This window comes from Rousettus aegyptiacus, unplaced genomic scaffold, assembly GCF_014176215.1.
Source record: "Rousettus aegyptiacus isolate mRouAeg1 unplaced genomic scaffold, mRouAeg1.p scaffold_m13_p_16, whole genome shotgun sequence".
NCBI classification, from domain to species: domain Eukaryota; kingdom Metazoa; phylum Chordata; class Mammalia; order Chiroptera; family Pteropodidae; genus Rousettus; species Rousettus aegyptiacus.
In genome coordinates, this window is record NW_023416291.1 from 18,817,108 (window position 1) to 18,844,275 (window position 27,168).

The 27,168-nt window shown below is 32.9% G+C and overlaps 1 protein-coding gene and 1 pseudogene across 1 annotated transcript in view; one reads left to right on the top strand and one right to left on the bottom strand.

Annotated features, from left to right (window-relative positions):
- The window catches only part of FBXW7 (F-box and WD repeat domain containing 7), a 171,275-nt gene that overhangs the window by 109,089 nt on the left and 35,018 nt on the right, over positions 1-27,168 (bottom strand). The window contains exon 2 of the mRNA XM_016144577.2: positions 22,568-22,615. The gene's annotated coding sequence lies outside the window, so the exon portion shown is untranslated. The remainder of the gene's footprint in view (positions 1-22,567; positions 22,616-27,168) is intronic.
- Positions 11,805-11,923, top strand: LOC118612583 (annotated as a pseudogene).

The following is a 27,168-nucleotide window of genomic DNA, read 5'->3' on the forward strand; positions in this document are numbered from 1 at the left end:
TGGAACATGTCTCCTGTATACAAAATTTTCAATATGAAAGTGACGGATTTATCTTTCTTATTAAAATAAAATAAAAATACTAATCAAGAACACTCTTACTTCTTTTCTAGGATCTCTCATTACCTAACTCATGTATGCAGTTTAGTAACAATGAAACTCTCCTTCGCTCAGGCTTTCTTGTCTCTTTGCTAAAATACTACTTTTAGGGTTCTGACTTCTTTCTCTATATATACACTCTCCTCAGGCTATTACATCCACTCTCATAGGTTCGACTACCACCTCCAGTGATGGTTCTCAAACTTCAATGGGATTTAAGATCACTTTAGGGGAAGTGGTTCTTGTTAAAAATGCAGATTCATAGGACCTATAGCAAGAATATAATCTATGGCAACTTCTAAATTCACCTCTTCTAAGATGGCTTCCGAAGTACCTCTCACCACTACTCCTAAAAGAATTAAAACTTTATGCTCCGACAGCTTCTATTCCATACCTCTGTGTCTGAAATATCTTATTAACTTTTTTCATTGTCTGCCTTTCCCATTAGGACTGTAAAATTTGCGCTCCAAAGACAACTTTTGGCTTCCTCATTTTCGTATTGCTAGTGGTTTGCACAAGAAGTTAGCTATTAGCGGGCTATCAATAATGCTAAAAATGACACATGTACTGTCCAGATCAGAAGAACTAACAAGTGATTGAATAAACAAGAAATAATTAGAAATTATGTGCTTTGCTCCACTCTTTGATAGTCTGAATTAGAAAGGCTTATACTTAAGTTTTCCTCTCTTCTCAAATTATGAATACATATATAGATTTCAGATAGACAAGGATAAAACCAAGGACAAGAACACACAGTCCTTGAAGTTAGACATTACTGAAGTAAAAACATAGATCCACCACTTAACATGATGTCAGGTAAGCTTGCAATAGAGTCAATTCTAAAATGAAGCTTATACATAATGAATATGTTCTAGGTGATGAATAAAGAAATAATACATATAAAGCATCCAATATCTGACATTTGGTGATAATCAGAACACGGCAGATATTATTCTTATTAAGCCATAATTTTAAAAGTAAAACATTAAAGCATATGAGAGTAGGGATAACTCCTTTCAGATGAACATGGTAACTTTTTAAGGTAAAGATAATATGTAGATTACTTACTTTTAAAAATCTTTAGTTTTATATATTAATTAAATCATATTAATTTATAATGAATTACACAAATTTAATTGTTTTGAAATAATTTAAAATTGTAAACAACCTAAAACAGACCTTTTTTGCTTAAGTGGCTGTCCAACCAACTCTTTAGGAGCCCAGTGATAAAGAAAAACTTGTAAAATTGATGTTTTTCTTTTAAAGCATTTTGTCCATTTCAAATTTAATCAAAATTTGTTAAATGCATACAGATATATATGCTCATTTTTGTAAATATAAGACAAATATACTCAATGACAAACAAAAGACATAAGAGAATTGGTATAGAGGAGGTCCTTAAGCTTGCCTAAAAGATTTACAGAAATTTTACTTGGTGGTTTCCACAGAAGCTTTGCAATTGCTCTCAATAATTGATTTTGTTGGCAATTTATTGTGACATAATACAAAGGTAAAATTTAACACTTAGAAATTTTGGAAAATATAGACATGTAGAGAAAAATACTTTAAATCATCTTAACCTCATCACCCAGAAATAATCACTTTGTAAATTTGCTGTATTTCCTTTCGGTTTCCTTCTCTCTACAATGTGTAAATACATATTTACAAAACTGATATCATTGTAGGTTAAACTCCATGAAAATGCTGATGTTAAATCACTCACCGACCTACAAAAATGGCAATTTTAAATGATTCAACTTAATACCATATGCAGTATATGTATGTGGACCTCTAAGGAAAATTTTACATTCTTCTTTTGAGGCTTTATATTAAATCATGAGCATTTTCCTTTGCCTTCAGTATTCTTCCCAAAATGACATTTTAAAACTGGACGGTGGTTCAAACAAACAGATATAATAAACTCGTTTAACCATTCCCCTGATGTTTCAAACTGAGTTTTTCCAGTTTTTCACCATTAAAAATGATGCTGACGAGAACATCCTTGTGCCTAAATCTCTGATTTATTTCCTTAGGATAAATTCCTAGAAGTAGGCTTACTAATTCAAAGGCTATAAACATTTTAAACACTACTAAAACATGTTTCTAAAATACTTACCATAAGTGAATTTACATTACCAACTTACATTTCACCATTAGTATACGAGATTGCTCATTCCGTCTCAAAACTAACAGTCAGATGATTTTACAAATCATCCGTGGTTTGCAAACTAATTCTTAGAGAAAGGAAAGCTTACAAACGACATACACAGAAAAGTAAAAAGAAGCACATTCTCAACATCACTGGTTCTCAAAATCAGGTACGCATAAGAATTGTCTGAGAGGCTTATTTAAAACTGAAAATCCCTATATCCCATTTCAGTGATTCTGTCAATGGGATATGACAGAGATTTTAACTACCACCCTGAATGACTCAGATGAAAGTGATCTCTAAACCGCACTTTGAGAAACATTACTGCAAACAATACAAATACTTTATATGAATATTTACTGAAACAATGAAAAGTATATTCCAAATAGCTGAGTAAAAAGTGAATGTATCAGCTGCTTCTTATTCAAGACACAAAAATTAGGCAATCATACCAGGTCTTCAGATCAAAACTTGGTTTCATCTCTTCAGTCACCACTTAATTAAAAGTGCAAGTACTTTAAAAGTATATTAAAGTACAGTATTTTACCACAATTTTTAAAATATATGTATTTTAAATATGAGTTTTAAAATTAGTTCTGCTATTTCCTAGCTGTGTGATTTAAGATAAGTTATATAACCTCTCTGAGCCTCAGTTCCCTCAACTTTAAAAATGACAATAAGAATAGCTATCGCATGAATAACAATTAATTTGGAAGCGCTTAGTATAATATCTGGTCCAAATTAAGGGTTCCATAAATGCTTGTAATAATTAGTGTGATTTGATCATCTTTTCAAAAATACCTAATTAAATCAACCCACAAAACCACTTTGCCTAAGCAACAAAGAGGAATGTATATAGCTTATATGATTGGTCACATATGGAGAGCTCCCTTTAAGAAAGTTCTCTTTAAGAAAAATGATTACTAAAAAATATGCTAGGTACTGAAATAAAATCTTTAACAACATTATCTTTGTTAGAGAGCAAAGGAAAAATTGGCAGTACCAGAATTTAATCCCAAATTTGCTTTTTTAAGAACTAGGATAATTATCTAGAATAACTATTCTATTTAGAGAATATTTGATATCAAAAAGATAAAACAGTGCTCTTAGCAAAAACATGCCCCCCCCAAAAAAAGATATAAAAAGTGAAAGAAAACATTTCATTATCACCTAGAAACTGATTCTTTTAAGAAATTTCATCTTTCCTCCTAACTCCAATTTCCATAGCTTCCAGGTCAACTATTTTAACACCTCATACTGGCATGAGCAAATTAATTTAATGGACAATTTAGGAGTATGCTTAAGGAAACTCAAAAATGTTCATACATATATTGATCAAAGTCATCTAGTAGATTGGTAGCAGAGCCTGATTAAATCACATGTAAGTGGGCTTTTAGAAAAGAACAGGCAGTTCCACTGGGGCCAGAACTTCACAACGCATACCGCCTATTTATTGTACATAAAATACTGTCTAAATACAGAACAATCGTGATATCTTCTATCTTTTATAACCAATCTTTTTTTTTAAAAAAAGTATTCAACATTCTGGTATTCACTTCTTTTCCTCCTATTTGCTCAACCCTTTGCAGCTTTAATGTATGCCACTCTACTGAAACTTATATTAATAATTAATTTGTTGGTGATCTACCATTTAACTTCCAATATATATGTAATTTAGACACATCTTTGACCAAACCCCATTAACAAACTTATGTTAATATTATCGATGTTCTCAGATGATTTTTGGGGGTGGAAGAAGCATATAAACTTGTTACTCATTAAATAATAAAAGATTGCAAATACTAGTTTTTAAATCATATTACAGTCTTCCATAATTAATGTTTTAAGTATCTGAATTCAGAATAAAGTACACAATGATACAAGTATATTTGCATCTTTTAAGAAACACTAAGGCCTCAAAGACGAAGGGCAAGTATTTAAGTACATTGCAAAGAAAAGCTTTCTTCACATAGTTTGAACAGCATATATAATGGGCTCTTAGGCTTAATTTCTTTTATAGCAAATTATTAACATAGTTAATTAATATAAATGTTTTTAGAAGTGGTTGGAAGAAATAATCTCTCTATCATGGCAAGAACATAAACATAGTGAAAGAACAAGAACTATAACATGTCAGATTCTGTACAAAACACTTTACATACTAGATAGAGAGGTAGAGGAGCTGCTGAGGAAGAGAAAGGGAATAATTTTCCTTCCTAATGCAAAGCACTCAGCAGAACTTTAACATAGACTAAGTCTTGGGTGCCCAGGTCTCACTTTTCTTTCTGCAACACTAGTTCTATTCTACTTTAAGCTTTAGTCCTATACTTCTGTATTCGTAATTGATTATTTGCTTTAAAAGCATAGAATAAAGATGAAAACAAAGATCATTAAAATACAATCATTGAAAATTTATAATCTTGGATTTAAGATTTTAATTTGCTATATTCTTGAATATTACTTTAAAATGGCTACTATATGTTTTCACCAATATTCCTTAGAATTGGTCCAACTCAGATTTCCTAAATCTTGTTATAGCCATGAAACCATCAAAGCAAAAGGCCAAAAAGATACGAAACTCTAACACAACTTACTAGTGTAAGAATTTACCATAATTCCATTATTATAATTAGAGCTAGAGTCTGAAACTGATGAAATTTGTGAATAAGACTATTCTGTTTCATTTAGACAATATAGGATTAGTTAAACAAATTCTCATCTTTTCAAGATATCCTCTGTGATCAATATCAGAGTATGATACATATGTTGATGCTGAGCAAGGAACAGAGAACACAGAGGTATTTCATTATAGTCAAGGCTAATAGTACCAATGAACTTTTTATGAATTGATGAGTGAAATAATATGTAATCTCTAAAATTTCACAAAGGCACTCAAGTTAACTAAAATTACTGAAGCTACCCAAAACTTAAAGCAAGAAAACAAAAAAGAAAAAACTTAATATTCTAATTGTAAAAATAAGTGCTGCTGCTTTAAGTGGCTAGCAGTCTCATTTCAACTCCAGGCTGCAATCACAACATCCATTAGAGTGCTCCACAGCTCAGAGCAAGCAAGCAAGTGGTTGTCAGTGCAGCTAGTAAATCACCTGATCCTATTACAAAATCAATTACTGCAGTGCATTTCCATTGCTACACAATCTGATGATGACAAAATGATATTGGATAGCTACTGCAAGGTCAAGAAAACTGCTAAGAACATCTTTAATTGGTCTTTTATTTTTAATCATTTGGTCCTAGTTATAATGCATCCATCTTAATTGTATATTTTTATTTGAAATAAATCTGTGTAGTTACCTTTGGTTGCCTGGGACATTCGATGGATAATCTCTGCAACTGGTCTGATGTATGGCTACAAGAGAACAGATCGGAGCAGCAGGTCGAACGGCTCAACCTCTTCATTAAAGAAGAAATAATGCTGCAGCCACAGCCACACATTGACTTGCTCATTAGATGAGAATTTAACTTAAAAAATCAGAACTGAAAATGTCCCATATATACTCAAAATTGGCTAAGTGCCTCATTCTGCAGCTCTCTGGCTGAAAGACACACTGTTAAAAAAGAATAAAACAAGAGCTTTCCTACAGAAGATACCAGCCACAAACTCATCGCCAAGAAAAACTCAATATTGAAAACAGAAGTCTCCCGGCTACTCTTGAGAGAGAAGGTAAGGTGCTTTAATATTTTAAACTTTTATATTAAAACCCGAGTACTTAAAAAAAAAAAAAGGCACGAACTCAAGAAAATACACCCCAAAATTATACTAACCACTCTTTCTGTCCTCCATCAGTTTAGATCTGTTTGCCTACTCCTTGAGCTCAGCCTATCCAACCTGTTCCCTCTGTAAATGCACACTATTTCAACAACCAACAGGAATGAGCCCCACCCCTCCCTGTCCTCATACACACTGTTCAAGAACCGCTCAATATCTGGAAAAGAACGGCTGCTGCATTGCTTTGAGAAACAACAGGGAGCAAATTACTGGACGGATTCTTTAACTTACCAATCAGAACTGCTGACCTTTCATGACTCTGCGATTCAACAAGCCTGCCAAACACTCACAGTAAGAATAATCAACTGATTTTTTACTTGTATGTTATAGATTAATTTATTGGATCATTGTTCAATCTTATTAGTTAACCTAAAATACAGAAACCTAGGCATAAGAATTTTTTCAAAAGAAAATTTAGACAGTAGCTATTAAAGATCTTTGAGTATTTCTGGGAGGGGGCAGGACAGTGGTTGATAGGCAAAGTGAAAAATTCTCTCTGAACATTGTATTTAAACTTGAGAAATATGAAGCAATAAAACTCTATAGAAAATAGAATAGCGTAGATAATGATGGAATAAATAAGCAAGATAATCCAAGGGGGCGCCTGGTATCATAAATGTTAGAAGACTTTTAATGAGAAAATAAAAAGGCATGTAGCTATATAGCTAGGTACTGACAATAAGTGAAAAGCCATCGAAAACCTGATTGTTTTGATACTGAATATTCTCCCACTTGGTTATTTGCATCTCATTAAAAAGATTCGAAAAACGCAAACCACCCTAAAAATATAAGCAACAACATTAAGTATGTTAGCCATACTCTAATATCTTTTGTACTTAAACATCCTCTTTTGCCAATAATGTATAAAGATATTTATTTGTACCACACATAATTATAATCTTCATTATAATTTCCTGGACAAAAGAGGGTCACATTAATACAAATACTTTATAGTCTTCCCAAATAATCACAGTTCAAATAACTGCAACTTAATGAACATTCATAGACCAATGATTATCAACCCTTTTTAACAGCATCCTTTTTTAAGGAAGATAAGTCTAAAAACTAAATGTAATAAGAAATCTCAAATTAAAATGTATATTTTTAAAACTTCCTGTTTTCTGTGGCATTGAAAGATTCTTTATTTGTGTATGCCTCGTGCTCAATTTCTTCCTTGGTTTAACGCTATAAAGAGCCAGTATTGCCTCTTCCTTCACCTTGCACTGCCCTTTTGATATTCATGTTATACATAAATCAATTTCTAGACTATCTAAAAACAGGCATGCACTTCATATTGAATTAAAAAAAAAAACCTTTTGTATATAAAAGCTATGGACACAAACAAGCAAAATAATGCAGTAACCTTTTACTCGCCTGCTGGAGGTACTGTCTGCTGCATGGAATTTTAAATCCTCATCTGCAGATGCAATTGAGCTGGTATTGCCAAGAACTCTGCTTTTTCTGTGTACTGTTACACAGCTATTCATCGAAAGAGCACATTATGTGGAAAATGTGAAGTACTATCAGTTTAGGTTTCTTATATGATTTAACAAAAGAACTTCTAAAATCTAGCTATAGCTCTGCTCTGTCACATTTTCTGATGCATGTCAGACACGTTGGGGGAAAAAGATCTTACTGCTGCTGATGCACTCCTCCTAGCAAATGTGCAAGACTGCGAAGCCAAGGGGGGTAACGAAAAAATTAACACAGCCACCGAACGTGAGAACAGTGTGCCGAGCCGTAACACCTCACACGGTTTATATTATCAACAAACGTAAAACATGCCCCTAATAATTTGAGATTTTTATAACCTTTAGAATTAACAAAAGCCTATAGATAAATCATTGTGTCTACTATTACAGACAAGCATCAATAAAATCCCCAACGCATGCATTTGTTATTAATGAAAATAAGTTATTTTACTAGCTACTCAGCATCAATGTTGTTTTTAAACAAAACCATGAAATAAAAGATCCAAAGTATACATTACTTGTGAAATAACTTGACATGTAATGCTTTATTCCCCTTACCCCCTCACCAATACCCTCTGGATCTTATATCAGTTATAAATATAACTAATATAAGAATGTAAGCAATAAGGGCTATTTTCATTATTTACTATTTTTCTTTCCATGTCAGCTAATTTAATGTACTATTGATCCTTCGGTTACATACAAATGAAGGCAAACCAACAAAGATAAAGCTTTCAGAACTATCAGAAAAGGAAACACGATATTGTTTAAGAAAAACACTTTATATTTAATTATCTAGTTATAGATGTTTAAAAAGAGAAAACATTAATATTTGCTCACTAATGACAATTAAATATGATTGTTTTTTAAATAAACTGCACTTTAAAGTTATGCTTTCCTCAAATGCAAGTAACTCTAATATTAAAAATCTGTTTTAAAAATTTAACTATTTTTATTGAATTAATTTCTACTTCTCTAAGAAATAAGATAACCATTCTATTACAAGGTAGTCTTAAAGATGTATAATTTACAAACATAACTCTGTACATGAAGACATCCTCCTCAGTGCCCAAATTTATATATATGAGTAAGCACGAGCTAACTTCAATAGTTTCCCTAAAGTTAAATGTATCAAATAGAAACTTATCCAATTGACACTATTATATTTTTTAAAACTATTCTTTCATTTAAAAACATATATTGTTATATATAATATCCCAGTGAGAAGTAATTCCAGCAGTTCTCAAAATATGGACCTTAGGGGTCCATGAAACCTTTTCATGGAGTCTCTGAGACTAAATTATTTTCATAATACTAAGACGTTACTGTGTTTTTCACTTTCAATCTCTTGAGTATACAGTAAGTTTTCCTTAGACTACCTGTCATGTAATATCTTAGCAGACTGAATGCATAAGCAGATATAAGAATCCAACTTTCTTCTGTTAAACCAGACTTTAAATATATTTATAGAAATGTAAAACAATGTCATCTTTCTCATTAACTTTTTAACTTTTGGAAAATATGGCTATTTCTCATAAAAATATATTAATTATGCTAACGTGTAATTACCTGTTACTTTTAAGTGAATTTAAGAAATGAATACTTTTAAAACTTAGCTTTACTTTCAGATAGGGTAACTATTGAGAGATATCATCTAAATAAATCAGAGCTCTTTGGGGTCGTCAATAATTTTCAAGAATGCAAAGGAGTTCCAAAAGCAAAACTATTGAGACTCACTAGAAATTCTGCTCACATTTTTCCTTAAAACAAGACTTATAGTTTTGGGTTATAAAAATGACTTCAGTAATTTTTAAAGCAGTGATTCTAAAAACATTCAATATAGAATGCAAAATGCTACTGAATGTTCACTGACGTCATTTTTAATACTCAATTTTCGGTCATCTTAGTGAGTATAATTATTATCAGTTGTGTTTCACAGTACTGTTAAAGACTATCATCTATAGTCTTTCTATATCTAAATTTGTAGATAATTGATAATAATGACATTCATGTAGCAAGATTTTAAACTATGGTTGATAAACAGATACAGATTTTAAAAAAAAATCAGTCATTAGAAAAAGGAAAATGTGAGATTATGTATTTTTAATATAAAAAGAAACCATAAGAACAGTTTCTAAAACTCATATAAAATCACTAGTTTATTATTTTTTTTCCTGAGAAGAAACACATAAACTTTAAACCTTAAGAAGAGACTGCCTTTCAGTAGTAAACATGATTAGGGATAAAGAACTTTTAAGACTATATGAAAGATACAGAAATAACAGTATAATTTAATTACTTTATAGCCATTCCTATTACTGGGAATATGTTGAATGTTTAATATTTTAAGGCTTTATAGCCAAATAGGAGAGAGATGTGTTCTTATCCCTTAAATTTTTATGTACTAGCCGACAGTTCCCCCGATAAGTCCCACAGGGTTAATTTTCAAAAGAGTTCTTCTTGGTTCTGTCTTGGCCAAGCCCCATGTCCTCAGTTTCCAAGAGCTCCAGTTTTCATTCATTCATTTATTCAGTCATTCAACTATTTACTAAGTACTTGGCATGTGCTATAGGTAACAAAGATACAGCAACGCACAAAACAGATAAAAATCTTCCCTGCTTTCATTGAACTTATATGTCAGGGGGCGAAGACACACAACAAATAAAGCTAATATTTACTATAGTAGATAGTGATAACTGATAAGAAAAAAAAAAAGAAGATGGATAAAATGGCCAGAAAAAGCCCCATTTTCTTATTAGAAACATAAATAATATTTTTAAAGATTTAAAAATATTTTTTAAATGTTGGAAGAGGAACAATGACAGCAAAACCTTGTTGTAAGTGAACAAAAAAGTTGAATTTTTTAAATGAAAAACTTCAATTATATATAAAAGTAGAGAGAAGTTAGTATAATTAATTCTTATATACCTACTCATCATCCATAGTCAACAAATATTCAAGATAGTACCAATACTGCTGTGTTTGTCCTTTACTCTTTTGTTTGAGGTATTTTAAAGTAAATTCTAGTTATCATGTCACTCCCTTCCCCACCAATACACAACATGTATCTTTAAATAATTTTGCCATTGCCTTACATAATCATAGGCATTAACTAATATCAGTCAATATTTGAATTTCCAAAGTTGTCTTGAAAATGTCTTTTCTGGGTAATTTGATATAAACAGAAACCAAACAAGAACCGCTCTTTGTATCTGGTTGTTACGCTTCTTACATTTCTTTTACTTAAGAGCAACTCCCCACGCTCCTCTTTTTTATACCACCGACTTGCACAAACCATGTTAGCTGTCCTATACTCTGAACCGTCTGTATGCTTCTTCACTGTGTCATTCACTTTGTACCCCAATCTCTCATATTTCCTACAGATAACTTTTGATAATGGCTATTCCAAATTCCAACCTAAAAAGAAATATTAGAGATAGAGGTAGCCTACATAAAAGTCCTTCAAACTCCAGGGAATCAAACATAAATTTAAGACTTATTGATAATTTTTGAACATTTGTTGAAATTAATTTGAAATTTTAACATGGTGCAATAACTCTGAAAAGACAGAAGAGGGAACTATAATATTTAGGAATTCCACACACAAATAGCACTAAATTTCATTTTAATTTAAACACTGTTTCAACTATAATTATAAGTTGTATCACGCTAGTAAATAATAGTCATTAACAAAAGCTACCATTTAAAATTGCAGTTGACCCTTGAACAATGCAGGGGTTGGGGTACTAACCCTTAAGACGTCATAAATCTGCCTGTAACTTTTGAGTCCCCTCAAATTTAAGTTGTCCTTCAGTACCCACAGGGGACTGGTTCCAGGATCCCCTATGGATACTGAGGATGTTCAAGTTCCCTATATAAAAGGTGTAAATCACTGCATACGGTTGGCCCTCCACATCCAGACTCCCAACTGCAGACTGAAAAGAGTACAGGTATTTATTGAAAAAATATCCATATATAAGTGGACCCACACAGTTCAAACCCATGTTACTCAGGGGCCAACTGAATTCTAACATAGATGCACTTCCATTTACTAAATAATTTTCTTCAAAAATAAATAAAAATATCTAAATAAAACCAATGTATAAATTTTTTGAATAACCATTTTAGTTCAAAATAAGTTCAAAGCAGTTTTTTAACGTCATTTTTGTTTGTTTTTAAAGTCATCAGGAAAATCCAGAAATTAAAAGGTTTTATAGCAAATTGCTTTTACATACCCATTTATTCAAAGAAACTGCAAAAAGACTTTAGTAATAATGACATCTCAAGAATAACTATACAAGTCTGTGGCCATGCTACCCTAAACAAGCCCGATCCCGTCTGGTCTCGAAATCTAAGCAGGGTTGGGCCTGGTTAGTACTTGGATGGAAGACCACCTAGGAAGACCAAGTGCTGTAGGCGTAAAAAAAAAAAAAAAAACTAAGAGGTTTTAAGCTGACAAGGTCTTTGCAATCTTTGAGGTTAACCGAGGATTGCCTCGCCAAAAAAAAAAAAAAAAAAAGAATAACTATACATAGTCTACTAAGATATTTGGGAGAATACTGATTTTTTAATATATAAATTTAACATATAAAAATACAAATCTGTCACTTTACTTAAAACTAAAATACTTTAAGTACATAAGAGAACAAATTTATAGTACGCAAATGACTGCTGCTATACCAAGGCAAGACGGAACAGAGTTCTGCTGCTATCTAACAAGGGTCCCCTGTCCCCCAGTTTCCCATCACATGCTCTTCATTTTCTTTGGAATCCTCATTAGCAGCACCTTTAATGTTCCTATTCCCACCAAAATTCTGCTTATGACAATGCAGGTATTTCTCTAAGAAGATACGGGCTCTCTTTATCATGCTCCTTACTTTCTTCTGAGTCCTCATCTTCAGCATCTTTAACATCTCTATTTCTACCAAGTCTATTTCTGATGATATAAGTATTCTCTAAGATGACATTTTCCCTACTATGCTCTTTACCTCCTTCTGTGGCCTCACCAGCAGTCTTTAACATCTATATTTCTACTAACAGTACATTTAAGGCAAAACCTAAAGTTTTTCTATCAAGTTCCTCAAAATTCTACCCATTATGTAATTCCAAAGCCACTTCTAAATTAGGTATTTGTTCCAGCAGCACCCCCATTTCTAGGTACCGAAATCTGTATTATCTTCCCATGGCTGCTGTAACAAATTACTGCAAACTTGATGGCTTACAACAAGACCAATGTACCACCTTACAGTTCTTGGGGTCGGTGAAAAGTCTGAAATCAGTTTAACTAGGCTAAAATCAAAGTGTTGCTAGACTCTCGAAGAGAATCTGCTTCCTTGTTTTCTCTAACTTTTAAAAAGCTGCCTGAATTCCTTAGCTCATGGGCCTTTCCTCAACCTTCAAAGTGCATCGCTCTAACCTCCATTTCGGTCTCCTATCTTTCTTCTGCCCTGATCTTCTTACCTCCCTCTTCAAAGTCTGTGATTATACTGGGCCCACTTGGATAAGCCAGGATAATCTCCCCATCTCAAAATCTTTAATTTAATTGTCTATGCAAAGTGTCTTTAGCCTGTTAGGATAACATAGTCACAGGTTTTGAAAACTAGAATATGAACACCTTTGAGGGGTAGAGATATTATTCAACCTATAATATGAAATGCAAAAAGCATGAAATATAAAAGAAAAATATATATAAGCTGGGCTTCCTCAAAATAAAAAACTTTTAAACTTCAAAAGACACTGGTGAAAAATGAAAAGGCAAGCCACAAACTGGGAAACACTTGCATTTAGTTATTTAAAAAACTTGTATCTTGTTTCTTATAAGGGTAAACATACACCTACTACATGACTCCACTATTCCACACAGAGGAAAAATGAAAGGACATGCCCACACAAAAATCTGCCATACACATGTTTGTAGCTGCTTTATTTCTAATAGCCAAAAACTGTTAACGCACTGCAGCAACAGGTAAATGGAAAACAAATTGTGCTACATCCCCCAAATGTAATAATACTATTCCATAATAAAAGGGAAGAAGTATTCAAAGTGCACTCAGCAATATAGATGAATCTCAAATTTACTGAGCTGGGGAAAGAAGACAGTCAAAAGAGGAGACATACTGTATTCCACTTAAACAGCATTCAAGAAAATACAAACTAACCTTAGTCAAAGTAAAATCAGTGGTGTGGAAAGGGGTTGGAGGAGGAGAAGGAATTAGTTATAAGAAGGCTTCTGGGGGTGATGTATATATTCATTATGTTGAATGTGGTGATCATGAGTATACAGATATGTTAAAACTCATCAAATTATGCATAAATTTCTCTCAATAAACGTAAACTTTTTTAAATTAAAAAATTAGAACATGAAAATGAAGCAGAGAAATTAAAATCTGAAACCTATTTCTCTGGTAGAATCCTAATAAATAGTCTGAGATGAAAGAATCCCAAAGACAATGCAAAAGATAAAAGAATCAAAGATGTTACATTGATATTGTAGTATAATTGAATATCTATATTGGCCCCAGTTCCAGAAACCCTTGGGAGTGTCTTTTACTACACATTCTCTGACACCAACTAGGTGTCCTACAATTCAATTCAATTCTGACACTAACCAGAGTAATCATCAGAATGTACAAGTTAAAGAAAGAACCCTTCAATTCTGACACTATTTGTCAGAGCCCCTATCAGCCGTACCTGAATTTATGCTGATGAGGTAACTCATGGGGATATCTAGATAGCTTCAGGTTGGGGGAAAAACTTTCAACCCCACCTCTTAATCTCCAGAGAGGGCAGAAGGACTAGAGACCAAGTTTAATCACAAAGTCTATGATTCAGTCAGTCATCCCCATATAGTGAAACCTCGATAAAAACACTGAACATGGAGGCTCAGAGAGGTCTTCCCGGTTGGTGGCCACACCCATATGGTGGAGGGAAGTACACATGGACCCCACGAGGAGGGGGGATGAAACCTGTGTGTGGCACCACCCACAGCCCAGCCCTTGCCCTGTTCCTCTCTTTCATTTGGTTGTACCTGAATTGTATCCTTTATAATAAAAGTGTAATCCTAAGTATAGGGTTTTCAGTGAGTGCTGTGAATCATTCTAGCAAATTATCCAACATGAAAGGTACTAGAAACATCTGAATTTGTAGCTAGTTCATATAGAAGTGCAGGTTGCCAGGGACTCCTCTTGTGGCTGGCATCTGAAATAAAGGCAGTCTTGCTGGGAACTTTGCCCTTTACCTTGTGGAATATGATACTTACTATGGATAGTTCCTGTCTGAACTGAATTGATCGTGTAGTGCACCCAGCTGCTGTCAGAGAATTAGTAAGAACATAGATATTAACTGTGGAATTTAGAAAAGGTTTCTGGTTAGAAGGTTGAGGAAAAAGAGTGGTGTTACTCAGTTTCCAATGGATTTCTCCGCCACCCATCTTCCCTAAATTCACAAAAAAGAGAAAGTTCAGGAAACTTTTGTAATTTGATGTTTAAAGTAAATGTCCTAAGCAGATTGACATAGTAGTCAAAAACAAACTATACTAGTGATGAGGCAGATTTATTTTCACCTAAGAGAGTTTCTAATAAATTTTTAATGAGCCTTTTGACATTTTTAACTCTCAAAAGGTAAAAGATATGTATCAACTTACTCCACTAAAAAGAATGACCCAGATGTGCATGATCCAGCATAGCACAGAGACACTGTTAGAAAATCAACACATCTGGGCTCCAGGTCAGACAACTCTCAGTCGGTAAGCTATCATTTCATAAAGATTCATTTGCTTATTTTAAAATGACAGCATAATAATTTCATGCCAGATTGCTATCGTCATCCCATTCCTTTGTAAACCAGCTCCAGTAAGACTGAACTTACTTCTAACTGAGAAGAACTGCCTACAGTATGAATTTCATAAGAAACTAGGGCAACAGAGACAGACAGACAGAGACAGAGACAGAAAGAGAGAGAGGATGGGTGGGAGCTTGTAACTGGGAACCACCCAGCCTATGCTCAGTCACTTCAATGGGTCACAAGAAAGTTTTAGGATGTGATGGGAGATAGATAAACAATTCAATCTTTTCCACTTTGTAACCAATACAGCCCCAACACAGCCAGACAACCACAAGTAAAATGTTATCTAACTGGTGTGATCTAACTTATGGAAATTAGGACCTAGTTACTTATTCAATCCAAGGTGCAATGAATTGGACACAAAAGAGAGATAAGTGGTATTCTCCACTAAGTTACTAGTCAAAATTGTACACCAGTTCAGAGTACAACATGACTTTACTGCATAAAACAGCATTTGGTCTATCACTAGTGCTATTAGAAAAATAGTCAAGCCAGAGGAATGATGTCAGTATCATATTATTTTCAAAACTATCAGCATTCCCATTTTTTCCAATCCAGCTGATTCTATAAGGAAACAAAGCCCATTTTTGTTGGTGTCTACTTCCGAAAGTCAGGGATGCGTTAAATTGTAAACTCTCTCCAATGACATCACTGTATAATAACTGAGATTCAAACTGTAAACTCTAAGTTATCAAAAAATAAAACCATGGTCATGATATGCTTTTTAAAAAGCAAGATGTATAATATATTATTAAAATTGTTATATCAAAAAAAATTTAATTTTTTTACTATCCATAACATATTCTATAGAATTTATATTTCATTATAAGGTTTTTAAACATATTGGAGTAGAATTGCTATTTTCCATAACAAATGGATTCGGACAAGTCAGTCTCAAAAGCAAGGTCTGGGGATATACTATACATAAGTATATATTATTTATAATTAAAGGTATACTATACTTACTCTGAGTTAAAGAAGTAGCCGGTCATCCTTGGCAAGTAACAATACCAAACAAACAGAAAAGTTTTAGTTTATACTATTAACAGTGTAAGATAGTGATATTCAACCATTTTCTCTCAAGAGAACCCTTTCCAAGTGAACCCTTACTTCCTTTAGAATTGCTTAAGATAGCAGTGGCCCGATGAAAACATCTGTTTGTTTAGCTCTTCAATGGTTCTCTTGCTTCCAGGATTGCCCTGAGCAAATTACCAGCTGCTCCGTTAGCCCTACCTTCTGCCCTATATCACTGGAACTACAGGAGGCTGAGGCGCACCCAAAGACAAAAAAGCCACGGACAAACAATTTTTACACATTAAAGTTGCAGGTGTTAAAGGATGCCGTCTCAGCTGGCCCTTGCCTCCTTTTGGCCATTTTCCACTGCTTTTAAATAGTTGGAGTTTTTCTTTCAATATTGTAACCAGAGTTTATCATTGTTATCTGATTGATGTATGGTTCACTCGACAGCTTTACTGGCATCACCGAATCATTACCAGATGTCAGAATCTCAAAACTCTATTAATGTTGATCAAAAACTTTTCACACCCTTGATTTCCATTCCTTCCACCAAATCAGGTCCTTCATCTCATCACACAAGAATGTAAAGTACTATCACCGTTCAATCTTCTCTCACGTAACTCACAGTACCCTGAGAGTAACTTCTTGCCTGATGCTGCTTTTGTCATTAGAAAGCATTTTTGTATGAAAACCAGGAAACATGTAATCAGAATTCTAATTTTAACTTTCAACTCCACCACCACCTGTGAAGCCATAAGCAAATCGCAATCTCTGTGATCCTTACTTCTATCATCTGCAGATAAGAATATCATCTGCCTCATCAGTTAAGCTTAGGACTAAAATATGAAAACTAATGTTAACAAGTGTAGGTAAGAGTTCATCACAGATGTTATAGGGCTCATGACATAAGAACAGGTGAATGGTTAACATCATTACCTAAAAAAAGAACTGAATATATTGGGAGACTCAGATAACAAGTTCATTTATTGATTCAAAAACCATTTATTAAGTTCCAATTATATCTCGAGCATCATACAAGGCAAATTTTTCAGCTTGAGAAATAACAGGGTGCTGAGGACATAACGACTGAGATAAAACAGGTAATGAAGGAAAATGTGGCATTTGTGAATCATCACAAATTTGTGTTAATTTACATAATGAATACAGAGACCATCTCCTAGAAATAAAATGAGGAGGAACAAAGAGCAAAGCTTCAATCCAGTCTCTACTTAAGGGAAAAGCAATAAAGGAAAAAGCAATAACAGACGAGATCAGGTGTATTCAGGGTGGTGTGGCCATAGACAGGAAAAAGCAATAACAAAGAAAATAAACATTTAGTTGGAGAGACAGTAGAAAAGCCATTAAAGTACAGTATTACAAAAGACAAGGAAGTAAATGTTAAGCAGCAGCAAAATACCAAAAGCTTAAAAAGGTAGGGCAGGATAAGAAATGAAAAGACACAGATTTAGCAACTGAAACTCAGTCTTATCTTGGAGGTGATACAGAGCATTTTAACATCAGCCTGACCAATGCCTGTCTACCTGGTTTTGTGAGAAAAGTGGTTTACTTTCACTTGAGGAAGCAGAACACCGGTAGAAACAATAGTCAAACTGCAGAAAGTGGCTGAATAAGATTTAAGATTTAAGAAATTGGACACTTAGAGTCCACTATAAATCAAACAAGCTTGGTGATAATGGGAAGGATAAGAAGAATAGAAGTAAGGCATTTTTCAAGATTAAGTGTGATAAAGCGGAGAACCCAGCATAGAACATAGGCAGGAGAAGAATACAGAAAACAGCAAGGCTCCAGTGAAGGAAAAAAGGGATACAATTAAGAATATAGATGCTAGTTTTCTAAAGAAATAAAAACATCTTATTCTTTGATTAAAGACAGACTGAGGAAAGAAAACATATGATACATGAAGTGAAAAAGGAGTAATAAAAATAGGGATAGGACTGATCATTTGAGGACAGTGGAGAGATTCTAAGTAACTAAAATGTGGAATGAAATAATTTTTTTAAAAAAGATAAGGACTATAAAGAAGCACTGAGGTTAAACTAGGGAGGTGGGGAATGTGAATATATACTAGGAACCTCTCAAGACAGTAAACTGACATAACTCTAGCAAAGCTAAGCAGTCCACAAACAGGGAACAAAACAGAGGAAATGAACAGTTGTAATTATTTAGATTAATAGACTGGGAAATTTGTGAAGAAAGATCAGGAGAACAGAAATCTTGAGTATAAGAATAAAATTGAGATGGCTACTAGACCGAATGTGGGGGTTAATCTGAATTACGTTTTTCGTTTTAAAAGTGAGTTCTGATGGAAAAAGCTTTTAGGAAAACTTCCCTGCATGACATGGTTACAACAGTAGCAGCATTGGGAGCAAAGAGAGCCAATACTACTGTGCAATGGTTTTCAGACATTTGTGCAAAAAGAGTGTGACATTTAGAATAATCCAAGTCCAGTTGAGCTTTCCTGAGTAAGATCAGTAAATAGTGAAAGACCATTCTGAGTAAGAACAGAGTAATTGTTCCATCCATACAATCCTGACCAATATCTCCGTGGTGTTTTACAGATCAGCAGAGTAGCAAACTCTAGGACGTGTGCTGAGAAGCTGCTACCTATAGTATAAGGCAGCTCCTGCTGAAGTTAGTGACAAATTAGTGGTTTAACTAAAGGGTAATCCTTCTTACTCATGTAAGAAAAAGGAGTCTCTACTATTAAACCTCTATTTCAAATATAAATACTCAGAGAATTAATATGTACTCAATTATTAAACATTAAGCACACACAACAAGAGAAGGGAAAGGGGAAAGAATAATGCACAAAAGCCATTTTGCTTTAATTCAGCCATAAACAGCATCAAAATCCTCTTAATTACCACACTTGACCCGTACCACAGTAGGACGTAACTCACTCAACTAAATCTTTTCCTTACTTTTTATCACAATGGAAAATTTAACACCATCGTGAATGACATAACATCAGTTTTTATTTCATTTTTCACTGTAAAACGTCCATGGATAGTATAACACCCACTACAGAAACATCTATGTGAAGAACAATAGCACCCTTCAGATGGGCACTTAAATGATCATTAACCAATAAACACCATGATCTAAATTCAACTAACAAAAAGAATATCAATAATTTGAGCTCTATTAAATTTCATTAAAATAGACTTCGGCTTATTTGAAGTTAACACAGACTATTGTTAGAAAATATGAAAGGTACAAAGTAAATTTCCCTAATAAAAATACATTAATTACACTATATTACAACCCCTTTGTCCTTACAAAGAAAACCAATGCTACTAAGAGTGGTGCCATTCCACTGTTACATGTCATTTCTCTAATAAATTAAATTAGACATTATAGGCCAATATATTCTGAAATATGCCTTCAACAGATAAAAGAAGCCACATAATGATTTTTAAAAATATATGGAAGTAAAATGGTTCCATAAAAATTAAAAGACATATACTCAATAAAGCAGAGAAAAATATACATAGTCCATATAAATAGTAGGTTTACAAAAACATTGAAATATTATCGCCTATAAATAACATGCACAAGATTAAATCATTAAGATAACAAAACTGTTAATACTCTTAGCCTAAAAAGCAACGATTTTATTAAGGCATAAAATCAAATATGCAGTAAGTGCCATGGAAACTAAAGTATTAAGTTCTTCTCCAATCCGAAACACTAAACATGAATTCAGAAGACTAATATCAATAAACATGTCACACATAGCTAACATTTTCATGGTAACACATGGGATCAGAACACAATGTTTTGCTTAAAACAATTAGCTGAGGAATCCAAGCACAAATACAAGGATAATTGCTTCCTTTGGGCTTTGGCTGTCAAACACAGGAAATACCAATGCTTTATAGTCCTGTGATAATTAAAACCTTGTCACAGACCTAGACTATCAATGAATATTTAAAAGTAAATTTGTAATCTGACACCAAAAGCATAACAATAAAAGGAAAAACAGATAATTTGGACTTCATCGAAATTAACATTCTTGTGTTCCATAAACACCAGAAAGAAACTGAAAAGATAATCCACAGAATGGAAGAAAGTATTGACAAATCATATATCTCCTAAGGGACTAGTTACCAGAATATATAAAGAATGCTTACAATTCAACAATAAAAAGACAACTCAATTAAAAAATGGGTGAAGGGTTTGAACATTCCTCCAAAGAACATATATAAATGGTCAATAAGCATATGAAATAACACTCATCATTAGTCATTATAGAAATGAAAATCAAAACCACAATGAAATACCACTTCACACCTATATGGATGGTGAAAACCCACAAAACAGAGACAATAACGAGGGTCAGTGAAGGTGTGGAGTAACTAGAACCCTTGTCCCTACTGGTGGAACTGTAAAACACCGCAGCCATTTTGACAGTTCTTCAGAGTTAAACAGTTACCATATTACCCTGAAATTCCACCCCTATAAGTACATACCCAAAAGTGAAAACATATATCCACACAAAAGCTTATACAAAAAAAGTAATGCAGAATCATTACTAATAGCCAAAAAGTAGATACAGCCCATCATCTAATGAATGGATAAACAAAACATGATACAGAAAGGAATATTTTTTGGCCATAAAAATGAATGATACATGCTACAATATGGGTAAACCTTGAAAATATTGTGTTAAGTGAAAGAAGCCAAATACGAAAGAACAAATACTGTATGATTCCATTTTATATAAAATGTCCAGAACAGACAAATCCATAGAAGCTAAGAGTCACAGTAGCGATTGCTCAGGGTGTGGGGGGTGAGAGGATTGAAGAAAAATAGGCAGTTATTGCTAATAGATAAAGAGAGTTTTTTTAGAGGGGCAGGGGGAGTGAAAGTGTCTTAAAATTAGATAGTGATTAGTGTAAAACTTCGAATATACTAAAAATCATTAAATTGTACACTTAGGGATGACTTTTCTGGTATGTGAACTATCAAGAAAGCAGTCACTAAACATAAATAAATTTGCGAAAATAAAATATGTCATAAACATATACAATGTAAAGATGATTACTTCCCTCAAACTAACTTAAATATATGTATCATTGGGGGATGACAGTAAGAGACTCTTTTCTACTTAATATATCTCCAGAAATCAGTTACTACATGTTAAAGGAGTAGAACTTTGTTTAAGAAATTTTTTAATATCATTTGCTTCTAAAAATGTTACTTGATAAATATACGGTAAGCAGACTAAAATAACTGTTGAATATTTAAGCATCAACTATGATTATAAGAAATAACACTTGGTTGAATACTTATTGTCTCAAACACATTAAAAGCATAATAAAAGAAATCAATGTTTATTGTTAAACTTTTCATAAATCTAGTAAATTTCCTTTAGGTAATAAATGTATTTATTCTTAAAAATATTTTATTGACTACATTAAAACAAGCAAAAACTTTAACCAATGCCTCAGTACTTACCACCATTGTTGAAGTATAATTAATAATTTTAAGATCTATCATGATTAACAAAAGCATTATATCTATATAATCACCATAGTTCACAAGTCTACTAAAAACTATACAGTTGAAGTAAAACACATTGAGATTAACTCTCCTACTTTTACTCAAAAATAAAAAAAAGTAACAGCCTTATCTAGTGAAATCATAAGGTATGAAATTCTTAGCTACAGATCGTATCAAATTTATACTATAAAGTTATTACAAAGAAACTGGAATAGCCCAGATAGAAAACAGCATAGGGCCTGACCAGTTACTGGTCTTCATCTTGACTTATTGTGATGAACAGGACCTAATGCAAGGAGAAGTGAAATAATAAATGGCTAAAAAGAAATTAGTACTAGTTATCAACAGTTAAAAGAATACTATTACAAAAATTTTACTTGGGGAAAATCCTGTTTCATTCACAAAGTATTAGCATTCCTGCTAATAAGACTATTTATTTCTCTGAACTCTTGTAATACTTAAGCTGCACACTAAAAGAATTTTCTGGACACAATATGTAGAAAGAATCAGAAGGAGATCAGAATAAGTATAAAGAGAAGAAATTCCAGTGCCAGGTAAAAATTAAAAGAAATATAAATTATAATTGTAATTTGCAGAGTATTATAAATGTCATTAATGTAACATACATGTAAACTTAAGTAACATGCAAAGTATTTAACATGAAGAGTATGTACTTACCAAATATTTAGATAGCCTTTTAAAAATTCTGCTGATGGTGGAGACTTCCTAAATAAAAAAAAAGAAGAAAAATTTTCAACTTCAGAAGTTAACTCTACTCTGTAAAATCTACCCGAGCATCCCATTTACATGAGAGCAATGTGGATTCTTTTTACTAACACTTTAAAACCCAAATCACATGCTGAAACTCTGGCATGATAAACATAAAACAATTTTTTCCCTAAACTTATAAAATTGAAATTTTATAAGTACTATATGGAACGTTAATGAATTCTGGTATGTGAACTATCAAGAAAGCAGTCACTAAACATAAATAAATTAGCTCTATATTAAATAAGATTTTTAAAATTACAGACCAACACAACAGCATACTAACAATGTCTTAGAGAAGCATTCATAAGTTAAATTCTTCTTGGCCACCAACATACAATGTCATACTCTGCATTTTGGTATCTAGTTATCATCGTTAAAGTGGCACCTACACAACTTAACAGTAGTGTCTACAGAGTTAAAGTAGAGCCAATAAAGTAGAAAGATATTTTACAAAGTATTTATTCTATTTTTATTTGAAAATTAACATGAAAAGCATTTTAAAATCCACTCTGAATACTAAAAAATTAAAAATATTTTAACCACAATAAAAGTATATAAACTAAAATTAATTTTACTTTGTACTTAGTTATAAATATTATAATAAACATAGTATATATCCTTTCAGTCAAGTCTCAAGTCAAAATAACCTTCAAAATAAAGTCCAAAAATTCTAGAATAAAGCACTAAGTATCACCTCATTTACTCCCCTACTTTATAGATAAAACAGCCAAGGCTTATAGAGATTAAGTCACATACTTATTATAGTAACTGCCTTTCACTGCACAATCCAATGCTTTATTGACCATAATCTGATTCCTCAAAAACAAGACAGAACACAACATAACATAAAAAGTAAAATTGATTGCATCTTTTAAAGTCAGAAAAAAAGATATTCTTAAATTATCCTTGTAAGGAATCATGAAAAGAAAAAATCATCTATCTTAACTAGCAAAAAATGTTGCCATACTCACAATTACAATACTGTGTATAAAAATCAAATTAAAATGTTTTCTTATGAAAAGCCATACTAATAGATTTTCTATTGCTACTACTGTTAAAACAAAATCAATCGAATGAATTACATTCATCTGAAGGCCATGGAAAAAAGAGGAAGAAAAGTATATTAGAGACTTAAACAACAGTTTAAAACTATAAAGCTTCTATAAGATGACAGGAAAATATCATCATGACTTTGAGGTAAGCAAAGACTTTTTAAGACACAAAATCAACGCAACAAATTGGACTTTATTAGCATTAAACAGTTGTGTTCTTAAAAAAGTGAAAATTAAAGCTACAGAATAGCAGAAAATATTTTCGATGCCCATATCCAACAAAGAAATCATACATAAAACATTTTTTAAAAAATAACTTTAAATTACCAAGAAAAAGCTAACCCAATTTTAAAGATATGCCAAACAAAACCTCACAAAAGATCATTTCAAAAGCAATAAGCATTGACAACTTACTCATAAGGAAAACACAGATAGCACAATTAGATACTATTACCCACCAAACTGCCTAGTTTTTACCTAAAAACCAGACAGTACCAAGCATACGCAAGAAGGTGCAACAACTGGCCTTCCCATACACTGCAAGTTGACATGTAAACTGGTATAACCAGTATGGAAAACTACTTCTAAGTATCTACTCAAGGTGAGAATACACAACACCAATGACTAAGTAATACCACTCCTGGGTACAATCAATAGAAATGTGTACATATGTGCACAAAAAGCTATGTATAAGATTTATCATAACAGCACTATTTAAAGAGCCCCAAACTGTATATGACCCAAATGTCTGTCGGCAGCAGAAGAGAGAAATAGGTTAGTATATTCCTACAATGAAATCCTAAAGCACAATGAAAAAGAGAAAACTAATGCCACACACATATTAGGATACATCCCACAACCACAGTGCTGTGTGAATAAAGCCAGGAGTGGGGGGAAGGAATACACACACACACACACACACACACACACACACACACACACGTATGTGTATGTATTTTTAATGGGTTCTGCAAACTTTAATGAGCTTTGCAAGCAATACTAGGCTCTGCAAATCCCAAGAAACTTTACAAGTAGAAGCGAGCTTTGAGGTTAGTGATGAGTTCTGCATTCATGCCAGGTTCTATTTTTATTAAATATGAAAACAAGCCACACTACTTTCTGGTCACAAAGTCAGAACAGTAGTAACCTTTGGGATGTTATTTGACTGTGATAGGACAAAGAAAGGAATTGACATCTTGATCTAGGTTATAGCTATAAAAGTGTGTTCACTTTTTAAAAGTTCATTTACATAGAAAAGTTCATCAATACTTTTCTGTACATAAATTATACTGCAATTATTATTTTTTTTTAAGATGAAAAATTGTGTTATGTGTTGTTGAGTCAGCTCTGGCTCATGGCAACCCTATGAATGAGTGATGTCCAATGTCCTGTCCTACTCAGCTCCTACAGACTCATGTCTATGATTTCTTTCACGGAGTCAATTCAGATGAAAAATTACTTTTCAGTAAAATGACATCAGGTCATCATACTAATGATACATATAACTCACTAATTTGAAAATCTGAATATCTTAGCCATGTATTTTAAGTTATTTCTATTGAGGCAATAAAGGTAAATCACATATGTCTGGTCATTTGTATTAATAAATTTTAAGAACGGTTTCAACGTAAATCTAAATTTTTCCAGAAAGGGATTCCTTACAATTTACTATTAATAGCAGAGAAAGTTTTAAATGAAATCTTGCTGATGCCTGTTCTACACAGTTTCAAGTTAAATTTAGAAATGTGTAATTTTGCGCACGTTAAAATTATTAATAGCTAACTCAGAAACTGATTTCGAAAATAATCAGATGGCCAATCCAGGCATTCATAAAAACTTTAGGGCAAATTATTTGACCCTCTTACTTAGAAAAATCTTAGGACTTTTTTTAAACCCAATATCCTCTTTTGAAGAAACATCTTGCAAATAAATACTCTTACAAATCTAAAAAATTAGGTCAATATTTACAATGGTACCTTCTTTATTCAAAATATAAAGTTCTATCTGTATTTCCTATGATTCATTTTACCATTATATTTACCTAATAACTATATTTTCCTAAATCTAACTAACTTCTTCTGCTCTCTCTAAATTAAATAACATCATTATTTAATCAGACTTGAAAACTTTTATCTCGATGGAAACCTGCATTGTTACTCACAACAACCTATTATCCGGAGCTGTGGGACTTTTTTTTGTTGCATAAGTCTCTAAGGCAACGGTCAGAGGCACAGGATGACATAGGCCCCAATAGGTCAGTTCCCTGAACAATTCCCAGAAGTCAAGCATCCTTTGAACCAAATTTACTTTAGACAACTCATCAAAATCTTACAATTACTTTCCTCAGTCTTGTATTGTTTTATATTTAAGAGTCTGGCCTGGTAGTGAACTGTCCAAACCTCCGATAGGCCAGGAACTATCAGGGTTCTACTTGAAAGTAGCCAACCATTTGGTTGCGGTTCTGAGACAAGACACACAAGCAACAATTTTGCAAAACCAATTTTTAAATCAGTCTAACCACCCCAACTCCACACCCGGTCCCCAAGCCAGACAGACTACTTACTAGCTTCTTCTAATTTAGGTACTTGTCTTTCTAAATGGCACATTTTCACCAAGAATAACTTAAAATATACAGTTCCTACTTTGGACAACTTTTATATGAACAAAATGTTCAATTTGACAGCACCTTATAACAAAAAGGGGGAAAAAATCTTCCCTCATGAGAAGTTTGTTTTATATTCCTAAAAGAGAAAAAGCAACTTCCTGAATTTAAGGGAGCCCTCTCAAGAAGTTGCATATCTCAGCAAAATAAGACAAATACTAGGAGAAGGACCGGAATCATAGATTAGGGTCCACTATGAAGAAGAGAGCCCGCAGACCCCCATCCCAAATCTAAAAAGCCTACAGAACTAGACATGGATTTATTTTAAAAAATTACCTAACTTTATGATTTCTAGTAATACGAAAGACCTCAGAGAGAACAGTAAGGATGAACAGTCTTCCCCTAAAACAAAAGATACACAATGAATTCAGTGACTGCACACTGTTCATTCAGCAATAAGTGTAATAAAGATTGCTCATGAATTATAACCATGAAAATACTGATATTTGAAAATCTATCATCTTTAAGTAGTGTTAATGATATGTTTTCCTAGGATACTCTTATTTCGTTGTTTTCTAATTCTGGAGATGAAAAAGTTAAAGCTAGACTGGTGAAGAATATAAAAAATGCCAGGTCTCAGCTAGCTAGTCAAGAGTTCTAAGTAGTTACACAGATAATTAGATCTTGAATTATCTGGAACAAAGCATTACAGATCATTTCTCGGATTACCCATCACTCATTCAACTTGGCCTAATTACAATATTTCACAAATTAACCCAGTGCAAAGCAACAGATTATCCCCACCTTATACAGAACTAAATCTTATTATTTTATCTTTAAATGTTTTCAAAAAC